Source organism: Pongo abelii, chromosome 16, assembly GCF_028885655.2.
Source record: "Pongo abelii isolate AG06213 chromosome 16, NHGRI_mPonAbe1-v2.0_pri, whole genome shotgun sequence".
Taxonomy (NCBI): Eukaryota; Metazoa; Chordata; class Mammalia; order Primates; family Hominidae; genus Pongo; species Pongo abelii.
In genome coordinates this window covers 28,871,510-28,889,381 of record NC_072001.2, presented here as the reverse complement: position 1 = coordinate 28,889,381, position 17,872 = coordinate 28,871,510, and positions in this window count along the sequence as shown.

Here is a 17,872-nt window from a genome sequence, read left to right as displayed (position 1 = left end):
GACTGCAAATTTTCTAAACTTTTATGCTGTGCCTGTTTTTTAAATATAAGTTTTAGTTTCATAGAACCACTTTGCTCACACTATGACAATACATTGTTAGAAGCAGCGAGATGACATCTTGAACAATTTGCTGCTTAGCAATTTCTTCCACAAGATACCCTAAATCATCAGTCTCAAACTCAAAGTTCCACAGATCCCTAGAGCAGGGGCACAATGCCACCAGTCTCTGTCGTAACATAACAAAAGAGTGACCCTTACTCTAGTTCCCAATAAGTTCCTCATCTCCATCTGAGACCACCTCAGCCTGGACTTCATAGCCCATGTCACTATCAGCATTGTAGTCACAACAATTTAACCAGTCTCTGGAAAGTTCCAACTACTCCTCATATTCCTATCTTTTTCTGACCCCTCCAGACTGTTCCAACCTCTGCTCATTACCCGGTTTCAAAGTCAGTTCCACGTTTTCAAGTATCTTTATAGCAATGCCCCACTCCCAGTAGCAATTTTCTGTATTAGCCTGTTCTTGCGTTGCTGTAAAGAACTATCGGAAACTGGGTAATTTATAAAGCAAAGAGGTTTAATTGCCTCATAGTTCTGCAGGCTGTAGAGGAAACATGGCTTGGGAGGCCTCAGGAAACTTACAATCATGACAGAAGTAGAAGGGAAAGCAGGCACATCTTTTATGGCCTGAGAAGAAACAAGGGTGAGGTCCTGCATACTTTTAAATAACGATATCTCATGAAAATTTTCTTACTGTCATGAGAACAGCAAGGGGAAATCTTCCCCCATTATCCAATCACCTCCCACCAGGCCCCTCCTATAACATTGGGGCTTACAATGTGGCATGAAATTTCGGCTGGAACAGAAGTCCAAACCATATCAGTGACAAATTTGAACTATTTATGCATATACTGTGAGGGAGGAGTTTAACTTGCCTGTTGATGTTGATGATGTCAACTTGTTCCAGAATCCATTTGTTTAAAAAAATACTTTTCATATTGAATTTACTTGGACCCCTTTTAAAATTATTTGGCCGTAAATGTAAAGGTTAACTTTTTGATATTTAATTTTATTCTATTTATCTGTATGTCTACACCACACATCTTAATTAGTATGGCTTTGTCTTTAATTTTAAAATCAGAAGGTATGAGTCTATTTTACAAATTCTGTTTTTTTTCAAAATTATTTTAACTCTTCTCTGTTGCATTATATATACAGTTTCAAATCTGTTTGACAAGTTAGTGAACAAAAGGTCACCTGGGATTTTCATGGAAATTGCATTAAATCTATAGAGTCAGATAAAAAGTATTGTCAACTTAATAATCTCAAGCCTTTTAATCAATGATCATTCAATATTTGTCTGTTTTTATAGAATTTTATTAATTACACTTAATGTATTTTACAGTTTTCAATATACACGTCGTACGTGTATTTTGTTAAATTTATTCTCACGTATTTTTCCTTATGGATGCTATTTTAAATAGCATGGGTTTCTGAGTTTTTTTCTTTAATTTGTTAATTTCTAGTATATAGAAGTACATATTTCTATATATTGACCTTGTGTACTGGAACTGTATTGAACTTATATTTTAATTTGCATTCTATTTTATTAGAGTCATTTTGATGTTCTATACAAAAATCATGTCAATTGCCAAGAGAGTTTTACTTTCTTTTATACTAGATGTCTTATATTCAATTTTCTAGACTAATTGTCTTTGCTACATCCTCTAGCATAATGTGGGGAAAAAATGTAGCCAGGATGAAATTCCTTGTCTTATTTCTAATCTTGGAGAAAGTATTGAGCCTTTCAGAAAACTTTTATATCATGTGAGGGTTTTTATTTTTTTGGATGCTTTAAAGTGAAGACAGTTTCTTTATAGTCCTAATTTGCTGCATATCTTTATCATGAATGTGTTTTTGATTTGTCAAGTGCTTATTATGTGTCTTTGAGATGATTGTGTAGGTTCTGTGCTTTATTGCATTAATACAGTGCATGAATTGTATGTTGAACAAAATTTGCATTCTTGAGGAAATACCCTTAGCCATAGTGTATAATAGTTTTTGCATGTTGCTGATTTGTTTTGCTATTATTTCCTAAAGGAATTTTGCCTCTTTTTTTTTAATTTTTCCAAATGTATTTTTTCTTTTTTTCTTTTTATTATACTTTAAGTTTTAGGGTACATGTGCACAACGTGCAGGTTAGTTACATATGAATACATGTGCCATGTTGGTGTGCTGCACCCAGTAACTCGTCATTTAACATTAGGTATATCTCCTAATGCTATCCCTCCCCCTCACCCCACCCCACAACAACCCTGGTGTGTGATGTACCCCTTCCTGTGTCCATGTGTTCTCATTGTGCAGTTCCCACCTATGAGAACATGCGGTGTTTGATTATTTGTCCTTGTGATAGTTTGCTGAGAATGATGGTTACCAGCTTCATCCATGTCCCTACAAAGGACATGAACCCATCCTTTTTTATGGCTGCATAGTATTCCATGGTGTATATGTGCCACATTTTCTCAATCCAGTCTATCATTGTTTGTCATTTGGCTTGGTTCCAAGTCTTTGCTATTTTGAATAGTGCCACAATAAACATACATGTGCATGTGTCTTTATAGCAGCATGATCTATAATGCTTTGGGTATATACCCAGTAATGGGATGGCTAGGTCAAATGGTATTTCTAGTTCTAGATCACTGAGGAATCGCCACACTGACTTCCACAAGGGTTGAACTAGTTTACAGTCCCACCAACAGTGTCAAAGTGTTCCTATTTCTCCACATCCTCTCCAGCACCTGTTGTTTCCTGACTTTTTAATGATCACATTCTAACTGCTGTGAGATGGTATCTCATTGTGGTTTTGATTTGCATTTCTCTGATGGCCAGTGATGACGAGCATTTTTTCGTGTGTCTTTTGGCTGCATAAATGTCTTCTTTTGAGAAGTGTCTCTTCATATCCTTCGCCCACTTTTTGATGGGGTTGTTTGTTTTTTGCCTCTTTATTCATAAGGCATATTGGTCTTAATTTTACATTCTTGAAATATTTTGGTCTAATTGTGGCACAAGGATAAAGTACCTCATAGTGTGCATTGGGAAGTGATCTCTTCACCACTGTCATTGCTGTTATTTAATGTTTTTAGAGAATTCATAATGAATTTGTATTAATTCTTTAAAGGTATGAAATATTTCCTATTGAAGTCATCTTAACACGGAACCAGAATTAAATCCTAACAACAATCATGTGAGCCTGGGGAGGATCCTTCCCCAGGTGAGCCTTCAGGGGAGACTTCAGCCTTGGCCATCTTCTACATCTAGATTCCTGACCAAGAGAAACTGTGAGTAATGTGTATGTGCTTTTCAGCCACTCAGCTGTGTGGGAATTTGTTATACAGCAATAACTAAGTAATATACCTGGCATTAAATGTAATGTGGTATCCTAGATTAGATACTGAAATAGAAAAGTGACATTATTAGAAACCTGAAGAAAACTATGAAGAAAGTCTGTAGTTCCACTGATAGTTTTATATCACCGTCAATTTCTCAGTTTTCATGAATAGTCTATGGTTATATAACGTGTTAATATTCCCTTAAGCTGAAAGGTGTATGAAACTCTCTCCACTACATATACCTCCTTCTGTAAGTCAAATATGATTTCAAAATAATTTTAAAATAGTATTTTGGTGCAAAACAAAAACCAACAAAAAGACATAAGCACATTAACTTGGTTTCAGGAGATGGGGTGGGCAAGCAGGGAAAGAAGAGCAGTGCAGCTTTCCTAATCTATCCACCATTCCGAACCCAGGTGCACCTGCTTCAGTTATACACAGTTAGCTCTGGGGACTCTCATCCATTTTTGTCTTTGAAATCATGCTACTCATTATCCAGGAACATTTTAAGTGTCAGTAACCACTTCTTCAGAGAGGTGCCTGTTCCTCATATATCTGAGGACACCCCATTTTCAGACATTGTCTGGCAGTTTATTCACATAATTCCACTAAAGCCTTTCTGGAAAAAATGACTGCTGGACATTAGAAGCCGATATTGCAAAATGTCAGTGACAGGGAACACAAATTGTATTTCTACAATCAGGAGAGTGTTTTATTTCCCTTGGTACAGGGATTTGTTCTTCAACTGATTATCAGATCACTGTGATACTTTCTATTTCTGTCGGCATGAATTATTTGGGACCATATATTCTGTTGATCTTCACATCTTGGAATTATATTGTCCATTTCCAAGGTCAAAGACCACAGAATAAGTGTCATCATGGCAGCAGGTGAGTAGGGCACACAAACAATGCTTCTAAATATGGTGGTTGATGACAATGCTTGCTTACTAAGACCTCGATATGAATCTGTAGACAACTGGTTTTTGGCAGGTGAAGTCATGTGAGTGATTCAGTATATGCTGTGTATGGCTGGAGAAAGCTCAGTAGATACAAGAAAAAGCAGTATGTAACAGATCTCCCCCCACCATGCAGTGATCTACGAGATGGACCCAGACTAAATGGTGGCTCTGCACATGTTCTGGCTAAACAAGGAATCTCACAGCAGGAAGACCTGTCCAGCTCTCCCCCACATAGGTCCCTGTTCATAGTTCACAGCACTCTGTGGTGTTAGCATCAGGGTTGTGACAAAGAACCATGCCTACAAAGCCTACCAGGCCGTGAGTCTGCATGCTGCCCTCACACAGACATAGACAAAGCCAAGACTATTGCCTTTATGATGGTCCATAAACATGGGGCATATTCTCTATAGCACATTGATACCTTATATGAGAAAATGAGATCTTGCAGCCTGGAGACCTAGAGCGAGAGATATGACTGACCTGGACCACATTTTTCACTTCTGATATCGGCACAGAAGTGATTTAGGTGCTGTTATTTGAGTATCTATACTTTAAGAAACCTTCCAAGTCTTCCAAGTTCCATGTACTTTACTCTTTAAGACATGACTCCTCTTTTAAATTTGACATCTTAAAGGAGGTTTATTCCATTTTTTTAAATTTTAACTGAAGATGCTATAGTACAATACTTAAATGACAGATCTTCTGTTTATCTTTATTTTAATGCATACTTTTTGATCTATTGTGATGCATACTGTGAATATTCTGCCCACCAATAAATGACCCAAAAATGGCCAGAGTGACAGATATGAGCTACAGTTAGACCTGGACATGAGTTATGAGGACTAACACATGGTGGTGTTTAAAGGAAAACAGCCAATATACACAAAACTCTACTGCCATATTGTCATGGACACAAAGGACAGAGGGCTGAGCACTGAGTGCCCAAACAAGTGCTTTAATAGCATGGAAGGCATGATTTCCCACAATATACTAAGCCACTAAATTCACAAAGGCCACCACAATTCTAAAAAAAGATGTCATTGCAAACAAACCCAAGTGTTAGACCACAATATAAGACAAATGCTCCAACATGCTGTCTCCACACTCTAGCCTGATTAGGAGTTGTAGTTCAATGGATGAATGGCTCATATATTTAACATCATTACTTCATGTTCATGTAATTCAACCTTCCTGGAGTCTAAAACTATAGGTGAAATTTCAGTCAAAGTCCTAAATTCTGAACTGTATGAGTTTCTTTTTCACTTAATATTTTCCCAAGGAAAGAGGAAAACTAACTTCAATATCCAAGTGTCCAAAAGTAGAGTTTGCCAGAGTAGCAAGGGGGCAGAACAAAGCATTTTATGAGGATCACAGTGCATCTGCTTCTACAGTGACTATGTGTTATCACCATTTGTGTGATTAAAAGGGTGAATGAGAATGAAGAAAAACAGATAAAGAATGTTATAGATTAAAGAATTGAATTTGTAATATAGCTTGCAGGGATCATTGCTAATATTTCTAATTTTAGGACACAAATTTTTTAAATATAGATTTTGCTTAGTCTTTGGAAAGCTAACGCTTAAGGAAAAATTTCAAGTGTCTCTCTACAATATATATCTTCCTCATCAATAGATTTCTTGAACCATAGTTTATAAAACAATTACAGCACTTCACTAATAAATCTAATATCTCTAATAACTAGGTAGAATGTAGAGTTGATAAATTAATATGAAAATATATACAAGAATGTTAACGACAGACTAAAATATAGCCGACTAGCCACCATGGTTTTTTTTGTTTTTGTTTTTGGAGACGGAGAAGGAGTTCGCTTTTTTGCCCAGGCTAGAGTGAAGTGGTGCGATCTCGGCTCACTGCAACCTCCGCCCCCCGGGTTCAAGCGATTCTCCTGCCTCAGCCACCATGATTTAACACTGAGAAGTGGGCAGTCACAGAGAAAAAGTGTGTAAACAATTCTTTGGTACACATTTTAACACCTTTTACAGAGAGGTGCATCTTCTATTGGAAAGAGTTATAACATTATTGCCAGAAACCAGTCATGATGTGGTTGTCCTCGGGCACACACACATGAACTTGGTCTAAACCTCCCCAAAGACATCTTTGAGTAATTACATCAAACATCAAAACTTACAGAAGGGGTGTCAGGAGACTGGAAAGATAAACTTACATAGAGTAGCATAGGAGTCCCATGAGAAATGCAGCACTATCAGTGCTTGTGATTAGCACAGATGACGATATTGTGGGGAAAATCATGGACAAGATGAGTTGAAAGTGATTCAGAGAGTTTGTTCTGAATGAAATAAGTGTTAGCAATACCTTTGTAAATGTATTTTGCATATATGCTCTGTCTCATGTAATCATAGGAATGATATAAGACAAATATAAACGTGTTAGTCGAGAAAAGTTTTTAAATTATAAAACTCTAATTAGAAATATTTGCTCCATTATGTATTAGTGGTTTTATTATTTCATTCTGATATATAAATCTAAAAGATAAATCTCACAATTTATTATAAAAATTAGTCTTTATGATATGTATAGACGTGAGATTATACTACATGCTTTATATATTATTTTATACAAACGCACCTGACATCTCAAGAGGTGAGCACTGTTACCACTGCCACAGGCCAGTTCTGAATCTGAGACTAAGCACTACATCAAAGGATTAAAACTGCTTTGAGTTTCATTCAGTCTGTCTCCAAAGTCATTGCTCAAGTCAAATATGTAGAATATCTGGAATATTTTCTTATATAATTAGTGCTTTCTAGGTCTAGTTTCAGGTATCTTACCCTACCACATAATCCCAAAGATATTTTCTTATGTGTTCTACATGCTTTACTAAATATTTATTTATATGTATATATATATGTCTGTAATCCACCTGATTTTGTGTGTAAAATGAAGTTAAAGGTCAGATTTTAATTCCTCTGTGAATATTCAGTTTTTTGAATAGTTTTAGAAAAATTGATCTGTCCCCATTTGACTTACAAATGATTTGTTCATATATACACGTCTATATTTATGCTGTTTTCTTTTTTCATTGATTTATTCCTCTGTCTCTATGCAAATGCAATACTTTCTTAGTTTCTAACAGACTTCATTTAATACAATATTTTGTGACCATTGTCCTAATGACTGTGCTTTTCCATAATGAAGTGAAAGAAGATTAATCATCTCCATGCCTTTCACCTACACCAATACTCTCAGCTGGACTTTGAATCGATCAGTGGCTTAAGAGTTTCAGAATATCATTGTTGTCTCTTATGTCTGTAATGTCTTTGTTAATCTTATAAGATCCGTGAACACCACCCTCCAGTTTATGTATTTCATACCTTCAACAACAGCAAGTGGTGTGAAAACCTGGAGATGCAGCCCAGGGTGCCTCCTGCCTTGCTGTAGATGATGCTGTGGACATGGGTCTCCTCCTCCAGATGATGCACATCAAAGGCAGGACCAGCAGGGAGCCTCTGAGCTCAGAACCTCTCTGTGGGGTCTGCATGCACAAGGGGAGGAGCTCCCTGTTGGGTGGGGTGGGGAATTCAGTTATTTTGTATAAGCATGAATTTGTTAAATAATCATTCTTCTTTCTGACCAATGGCACATTTCCCCTTCAGTCCTGGCACTGTAACGTTCCATCTTGGTTTTTGGTTTTGTGTACAAATGTGTTTCACACTTGTGTATTTAACACAAAGAAAACACTCTTTTCTTGGTCACATAGCCATCATGTACAACCAAATGTATACTTTTGTATTTTTACAAAACAAACATCCCTGGGTGCTTCCTGCACAAACACAGACAACTCACTAGACAAGGTTTACCTCCTCCAGACCACGCCTAACCAAGACAGTGCCTGAGTAAATGCAGGAGAGTTGAGCCTGTCTCTGTGGTGTCTTCATGGGAGACACCAACATTTTCTTGCTCTACTTCTGGTGTTGGTTGGGAAATTCGGTTATTTCTCGGAAAGATTGTGTCAAAGAATCATTCTGTTTGCTGTCTGAAAACAAATGACACAGTATTTGTTTTGAATAAATGAAACAGTGTTTGTTTTGGTGTGCAAAGGCCTTTCACACATTTTGTGTCAACGTACTTTTTTATCATCACATAAACATCATGTATGACCAAATTTAAATTTTTGTGTTGTGTATTAATGCCTTTTATTTTGTTTAGGTATTCATAATCATTTTTCAAAATATCTTTATTTTTATATTTTATCACTCTTCATTAAATTAATGGAAAATCACCCATTCTCTATAATTGTTTTCCACAAATTTCCTCTGAAATACTTCTAGTTGAAGAGGTGCAGAAAGTTTGCTAGGAACCACAAGACAAAATTTGCTAGAGACTCATACTTAAAAAGAGTTTTGTATATGGCTTAGTTTGTTCTAATTTGCAAGGTTCAAAAGCATTAATTTGAATAGCTGGAATATCAAGACTCCCTTCCAGCACACAAAGACCAGTTATTTGTTAATATGCACGAATAAACTTCAGCATATTGTTTTTCTTTTACCTGAAATTTATAGATACTGGCTTGAATCTCTGATTCCTTCTACATAGTATTTGTAAACGTCTAGAAGACATTTCCTTATACTTATGGCTCATAATATAGGTGTGTATTCTTCTCTTACTCTTTGATGAGTAAATACCAAAATTGCTTCTTCAGTTAAAAAAAAAAAGCCACTCCGAAAATTTGTGCATACAACTCCACACAGCAAATGTTTTCCGATTATCGTCTGTAGAAAAGAAGTGGGAACTTAAATTTATTTTCTTTTATCAGATAATAATCTTTTAAAAGCGATTTATACTTTTATGGATTACCAGAGAATTTTCAGGGTTGCTTTTTGTCCAGGACATGTGTGGGGCTCAGAGACACCATAGACAAAGTTGCCATGTTCTGTGATGCTTCTGTCCAATAGGGTTTCAGAAAAGTTGACAGAAATTAAACTATAAGGTGGAAGAGCTGCCCTTGGGAACTGAGAGCACAGGTTTCAGGCCTGGGATGGGATGGACAAGGGAAGCCTCCAGGAGGAGGAACATTGGAGGAGATGCTGGAGAGTGAGGCGCAGTGGGTCTAGGAGTCAGGGGAGGGAAAGCGAGGAGGAAAACGTGTGTGCCCTGCACAGGCCAGGCCATGAGAAGAGGGCGGTGGATTGGAAGGACCGCTGGGATGAGTAATTGGTAAGGACGAAGGAGCAGGAAGGGCAGACCACAGAGAGACTGGGCAGGGGAGGCAGGGAGGGCCGCTCCCTGAGGACTGCACTCTGTGGGGAGGGATTCGAATGTCTGGGTTTGGTTCCCTGAGATGTTACCCCAGCCCATGAGCTCAGCCTATGGGAAGGACGTTGAGGAGTGAGTGGGCCCTGTCCCCCGGGGAGGCTCCTGGCCTCGGCCAGGGGGGCGTGGGTCGGGGAGAAACGAGGGTGGAGAAGAGCAAAGAGGACTCCTGGCTGCCTGACTGCAGGGCTCATGGGGCTGCCCTTGTTCGCCGCCTTTTCTCCATGGCTCAGACCCTCACTTCCCAGCCAGTGCAGGTTTCTGCCCCCTCAGTCCTTTTGCAGGTGTAGGTGGGATCCATGGACGAGAAAACTCAGATCTGCCGGCTCCTCTCCACCTGGCGCCCACACAGGTGACGCTGGGAGCAGCCTGAAGGGAAGTGCGTGCGCGGGGGTCGCAGCTGCGCAGTGAGGGGACCCGAGGCTGCTGCGCAGGCTGGGGTTGGGGGCGGGAGCCAGGCCCACGTGGGGCGTGAGGGCCGCGGGTGGAGGGCGAGGCTGACAGGGAGTGAGGGAGGAGGGTGGAGGGCGGCGATCTGAGGGCGAGGCTGACGGGGGGAGAGGGCGGTGAGATGTACAGGGGAACCAAGGGCGGATGTCTGCGGGGTCCGCGTTGGGCTTTCTGAGTTGCTTTTCCGCGAAAGCGCGCTTGTTCCTGTCGTGGTGCCTGCCTGTGTCGTCGTCCCTGATTGTTCTTCAAACCTCAGGATTTCTCCGTGTTTCCCAGACCGCAACGTACATTTAAAAAGCTTTATTTCTGTGAGATATGCCCTTTTATATTATGGACGTAACAATTGTTATTTACCTACGTTTCCTATTTGTGAATTATTCATAGATAAAGAACTTACCAAAACATTTATATTAGTTGATACATTGCATATATTTATGGATAACAGTGTGTTATTTTGATTCCTGTATTTATTGGGAAGATTCCATCCAGCTAATTAACATGTGCATCAACTCACCAGCTAACTAATACTTTATGGTGAGAACACTAAAAATCTATTATTTAGCTGTTCTGAAATGTACAGCATGACTTCGGAGGAAATGATACTGCCCGGCCTCAGTAGCCTGAGATTGATCGTTTCTGAAGCGCGGGGTCCCCATTTCTGAGGGGGTCATGGCTGCATGCCCGTAAGCAAGGGGGGTGTTGGGGGTGCTTTGTTTGCCCTGTTAATTTTGGATGCCTCTGTGTTCTGAGAACTATTAAGATAATAAGTGTTTGAAAAATCCAGTTGCTTTAACTTTTCCTTTGTTTTAGCCTGTTAACAACATTACTGCTTTTCTTTTACTGACTTTAGATTTAATATATTCTTCCTTTTCTAGGTTCCAAAGTTGGAAACACAGATGACAGATTTTTGGTCTTTTCGTCGTTTCCTATGTATGTGTTCATTGGTATTTATTTGCCTATATGTTCTACTTTCCTTTCATCCTACAAATTTTGATAAATTGTGTTTTTATTTTCATTTAGTTAATTTAAAAAAATTTCTCTGGAGATATCTTCTCTGACCCATATATTATATGGAAGCGTGTTGTTTAATCTCAGTGCATTTTGGGATATTACAGTTATCATTCCAGTCATCCTTCGATTTCTATTTTAATTCCACTGTGGTCTTAGAGCTGACATTGTATGATTTACTTTTTAAAAATTGTTAGGGTATTTTTTGTCCTGGAATGTGGCACATTTTGCTGAATATTCCATGTGAGCTTAAGAAGAATGTGTCATCTGGAGTAGTTGAGGGAAGGAAACTGTAGGTGTCAGTTATGCCCAGTTGCTTGTTGGTGCTGTTGAGTTCAGCTTTTCCCTCCTGAATTACTGCCTGCTAGATCTGTCCGTATCTGATATAGGGTGTTAATGTTTCCAACTATAATACTGAATTCATCTTTTTCCTTGTGGTTCTGTTGATTTCTGTCTCATAGTTTACGCTCTGTTATCAGGCTCATAGGCTTTAAGAATTATGACATCTTCTTGGAAGAATGGCTCTTCATCTCTATGTAATGCCCTTCTTTATTCCTGATAACTTGTCTTGCTTGGAAGTCTGCTCTGCCTGTAATTCATATAGCTCCTCTCGTTTACTTTGATTAGAGTTAGCATCGTACATTTTGTTCCATTCATTTACTTTTATTTGTCTTTATATTTAGGTTGGGCTTATAAATAACAGTTGTGTCTTGTTTTTTGATTCACTTTGTAAATCTGTCTTTTACTTGGTGGAGTTAGACCATAGACATTCAAAGTGGCAAGCGATACAGTTGGATGAATATTTATCATATTTGTCAATGTTTTCAATTTGTTGTACTTGTTCCTTCTTCCTATTTTCATCTTCCATTTATTTTCTGCCTTTTGTGGTTCTCATTGAGCATTTTATATTTTTCCATCTCTTGCATTTTTAAAAATATCAGTTATCTATAATTTTAACTTTTTGTTGGTTTCATCATTTTTATATTCTTAGTTTATTATAAGAGAAAACAATTTCTTGAAAATAATAGAAAAATTGTTAAATAATATAATCCTATGCATATATCTTATGTATAAGTATATATGTGTACAGATATATGCACATGTGCATGTGTGTTTGTATATGTGTGTGTATATGTATATATACACACACATATATATATGAAGTCGATATCAGTAGTAATGCAAAGGACAGGAGAAAGGAATTAGGATTATTTGTTATTATAAGATACAGTAACTGTGAAGCAATATAACTTCATTTGAAAAGTAGCTCAGTTTAGTATTTTTTTATTTTTTATAGTTTTTATATGATTTTGATTTTTTTAACTTTATATATTTAAATATAGGTTTGTGGATACATGTATAGTTTTGCCATATAGGTAATCTTGTGTAATGGAGGTTTATTGTACAGATCATTTTATCACCCAGGTACTAAGCCTACTACCCATTATTTACTTTTTCTGCTCCTGTCCCTCCTTCTACCCTTCACTTACAAGTAGGCCCCAGTGTCCTTTGTTCTGTTCTTTGTATTCATAAGTTCTCATCATTTAGCTCCCACTTAAAAGTGAGAATATGTGATAATTTGGCATTCTGCTCCTGTGTTAGTTTGCTAAGGATAATAGCTTCTAGCTCCATTCATGTTCCTGTAAAAGACATGATCTCATTCTTTTTTTTCAGCTACATAGTATTCCGTGATATATATGTACCACATTTTCTTTATCCAACCTGTCATTGATGGGCATTTAAGTTGATTCCATGTCTTTTTTCTTGTAAGTAGTGCTCCAATGAACATTCATGTGGATGTGTCTCTTTGGAAGAATGATTTCTATTCCTCTGGGTGTATACCCTGTAATGGGATTGCTGAGCTGAATGGTAGTTCTGATTTTAGCTCTTTGAGGAGTTGACATATTGCTTTCCACAATATGAACTTACACTCCTACCAACAGTTTGTAAGTTGAATGAACTTACACTCCTACCAACAGTTTGTAAGTGATCCTTTTTATCTGCAAGCTCAGCAGCATCTGTTATTTTGACTTTTTAATAATAGCCATTCTGACTGGTGTGAGATGGTATCTCATTGTGGTTTTGATTTTCATTTCTCTAGTGATCAGTGATATTGAGCTTTTATTCGTATGCTTGTTGGCCGCATGTGATGCCCCCTGAGCCATAAAACTAGCAAGTTTTTACTAGTGATTTTCAAAAGGGGTGGAGTGTACAAATAGAGTGTGGGTCACAGAGATCACATGCTTCACAAGGTATTAAGATATCACAAGGTAAATGGAGGCAGGGTGTGATCACAGGACCACAGGACTGGGGCAAAATTGAAATTGCTAATGAAGTTTCGGGCATGCATTCTCATTGATAACATCTCATCAGGAAACAGGGTTTGAGAGCAGACAACTGGTCTGACCAAAATTTATGAGGCAGGAATTTCCTTGTCCTAATAAGTCTGGGAGCGCTACGGGAGACCAGGGCTTATTTCATCGCACAGCTACGACTGTAAAAGACAGACATCCCCAAAGCGGCCATTTTAGAGGCCTCCCCTCAGGGATGCGTTCTCTTTCTGAGGGATGTTCCTTGCTGAGAAAAAGAATTCAGCGATATTTCTCCTATTTGCTTTTGAAAGAAGAGAAATATGTCTCTGTTCCACCCGGCTCACCGGCAGTCAGAGTTTAAGGTTATCTGTCTTGTTCCCTGAATATTACTGTTATCCTGTTCTTTTTTCAAGGTGCCCAGATTTCATGTTGTTCAAACACACATGCTCTACAAACAATTTGTGCAGTTAACGAAATCATCACAGGGTCCTGAGGTGACAAACATCCTCCTCAGCTTACGAAGATGATGGGATTAAGAGATTAAAGTAAAGACAGGCATAGGAAATCACAAGGGTATTGATTTGGGAAGAGATAAGTGTCCATGAAATCTTCACAACTTTTGTTCAGAGATTGCAGTAAAGACAGGCACAAGAAATTATAAAAGTATTAATTTGGAGAACTAATAAATGTCCATGAAATCTTCACAATTTATGTTCTTCCTCCATGGCTTCAGCCGGTCCTTCCATTTGGGGTCCCTGACTTCCCACAACAATAAAATTAATATTATTCCACTTTTCATGTTGTAACTTTTGGAAAAAACATCACTATTCACAGCACATACATAAAAAGTGGGGAATTATGCCCCATTTGCCTATGGACAGACCTTCTATAAATGTCATTTGTGTTTCTGTAAAAAATATTTAACATTCTTTGGGCTGTTCTGGATCAATTGCATCTTTCTTTGTGTTCTAGAATCAGTGGTCCAAGAATTGCTAAAAATGAAAAAAAGTTAAAGTTAGAATTTTAATAGGGCTTGTATTGAATCTGAAGATGCATTTAGAAAGTATAAGCATCTTGGTTAATACTTAATAGCTTTCTGATCAATGAAAATCTAGTTCATATAGTATATTATGCTCTTTTATTCATTTATTTAGGATTTCTTTAATACTTCAATATCATTTGTAATTTTCAGTATATATATCTTGCAGTTATATTAGGTTTATTTTCAAATATATTTCCTCTTTGATGCCATGTTAAAAGAAATTGTTTTCTGTTTCATTATTTGATTAGTTTCTATTGTATAAGAATGCAATTTATTACATTGATCATGCATACTGATTTTTTTCTTTGTTCCAACCTTACTTTAGTGGATTTTTTAAGATTTTCTGTACATTAGATTATGTCACTGGCCAATAGATGTTTGACTTCTTCCCTTTCAATTTGGAAGTCTTATATTTATTTTTCCACCCTAATTTTATAAATTACATCCTCAAGCATAATATTTAGTTGAATTAGTGGGAATAGATAACCTTTTGTGTTTATAATTTTGGGAAAGTTACTGAGACCTACTTGATACCATGTGTTGTCATGTGAATTTTTCATAGGTGCCTCTGTTAGATAAAAACATTCCCTTTATGCAAAATTTGTTTAGTGTTTTTACTGTGAGTGGGTTTTTGAATTGGAAAGTGCTTATTCCATATCTTTAGATGTGATAATGAAAATTTTGTCATTTATTATATTAATATAGTTATTACACTAATTCTTTTTATATGTGTTACCAAACTTGTGACCCTGAGTAAATAAATAAATAAATTAGTGTTTAATTCTATTTTATGATCCTGGTTTGTGTTCAGACTGTTTCCTTGAGAATGATTGCCTGGGTATCCATAAAGCATATTAGTTTATAGTTTTCCTTGTTTGGACTGTCTTTGTTTGGTTGTGGCCTTAGAGGAAACTGCCGCATAGAATGTATTGAACACTGATCTCTTCTCTATGATTTAATATTTTTGGAGAACAGTTAGTAAAAAATTGCTGTTGATATTTTAAAGGATTCAAATAATTCATCCTTGAAGTCTTCTCACCCTGGTCAATCACGTGAACTTGGAAGATGATTCCTCCCTAGCTGATCCTTCAGGTGAGACCTCAGCCTTGGCCATCATCTATATCTAGATTCCTGACCCAGAGAAACTGTGAGTAATTTGTGTGTGCTTTTGAGCCACTAAGCTACGTGGTAATTGGCTATGCTGCAATAAACAATAATACACTTGATGGTAAACATGTTATCCTTGATTAGATCCAAGAAAAGGAAAAATGACATTAGTGCAAAACCTGGTAAAATATGAAGACAGTCAGTAGTTTAGTTAATAGTTTTGTGCCTTTATCAGTTTCTGAGTTTTCTTAGATAGTCTATGGTTATGTGTATGATATTAATATAACAGGAAATTGAAGGCTATATACAACTTTATGTAAGATTTTAACAACTCTCTATTAATCTAAAATTATTTCAAAATAAATAGAAGTGTAGACATGGCTCATATATTTGAGATCAGGTCTTCCTGTTAACTTAATTGAGCCTTCATGGAACCTAAATCTCCTGGTACAAATGCAGTAACATTATAAAATATAAATCAGATGAGTTTCTATTTTACTCTATTCTTCAGGGAACACTAAAGCCCATTCTTCTTCTCAAGTATTCAAAAATAAAGTTGATCCAAGTAACAAGTGGACAGCATAAAAGATTGTATGGAAGCTATAATGCATCTACATCTGCAGTAACTAATCATAAAATGATTTGTATGATCATTCTTCACATGATTAGAATGACTATGGGAAAGAAGAAAAAGAAATGCAACTTTCTTGATTTAATATTGTATCTGTGCAAGTGTGGTGGCACACACCTGTAGTCCGTCCCAGCTGCTAGGGAGGGTGGGTAGGATGATCATGTGATACCAGGAGTTTGAGGCTATGTAGTATACTATGATTGTGTTAGTGAATAACCAGTGCACTCCAGCCTGGGCAACATAGTAAAACCCCATTAAATAAATAAATAAATAAATAAGTTCCAGAGGTCATTGTTTACAGTTCTGTGATTAGGACTGATATCCTCCAGATAGAGATTTTTTTTTTTTTTTTTTTTGAGATGGAGTCTCGCTCTGTCTCCCTGGCTGGAGTGCAGTAGTGCGATCTGAGCTCACTGCAAGCTCCGCCTCCCAGGATCACGCCATTCTCCTGCCTCAGCCTCCACAGCAGGTGGGAATACAGGTGCCTGCCACCACACCCAGCTAATTTTTTTTTGTTTTTAGTAGATACAGGGTTTCACCATGTTAGCCAGGATGGTCTTGATCTCCTGACCTCAGGATCCGCCCGCCTCAGCCTCCCAAAGTGCTGGGATTACAGGCGTGAGCCGCCGCGCCTGGCCTGAGATTTTTCTTTATCTTTGGAGAGCCACCACTCCAGTGCAAACTTTCAAATAATGCCTTGCCAATTTTACTTTCCCTCTCAAGGATTCCTGGAACTATAGTTTATAAAATTATCTCACAGCATGTGTTTTTTTTTTTATTTTTTTTTCTGTTGAGGCTTCCCTGGATGGTGGCTATAACCTATAGCCTTGCCCAATATGACTCAGGGTTTGGTACTGGCTGTGCCTTTCATGGGATGCTTACTTATCCTGGTCGATGGCCTAAAGCCCAACTGTCCAGCTACATCCAGGTATCCTTCTCACAGAGTAGTTGTTTATACTGTAAGACACCCTGTGGCTTCTGTCTGACCTGTGTGTAGTTTATTTCTACCAAGGGAACCACTCTCTAGGAGAGTGCTAAGTGGGAGAAAAGTGATGTCTATGTGTGTTCGTAAAGTGAAATACAGAGGAGGAAAATCAACAAAATGTGTATAATGGCATGAGTAATGTATTACTAACCAGTCCCAGTAAGAAGAGGGCAGCATTCCTTGAAGTGCCGATGGAAAGAGAAGAGCTCTCCAGGACATACACTCATAAGCAGCAGGGATGGTGGAGGAGCAACTAGAGAAAGACATAGTATTGCGCCATTTGGCTGAAGTCTTTATGGGTGTATTTGTCAGTTTTTTGTTTGTTTGTTTGTTTTTTCCAGAGAGACAGAAATACAGGGAGGTAGATAGGTAGGTAGGTAGATAGATAGATACATAGATGGAGAGTTGACAAATAGATAGACAATAGTTAGATGAACGGCATTTTGTTTGGGGATTTACTCATGTAACATTGTAGAGATGGAGAATTCCCAAGACAGGCATCTGGGAGTTTAAGGACCTTGGATGCTGTAGCGTGGTGGCTCAGTCCAAAGCTGAACTCTTCAGAACCAGGGAAGCCCTTGGTGTAATTCTCAGTTTGGGACCAATGGCCTGAGAATCCAGGGCATTTACTGTATAAGTTCTGGAGTTTCAAGGCCATAGATCATGGAGTTCTCTTTTCCAAGAGCAGGAAAAGG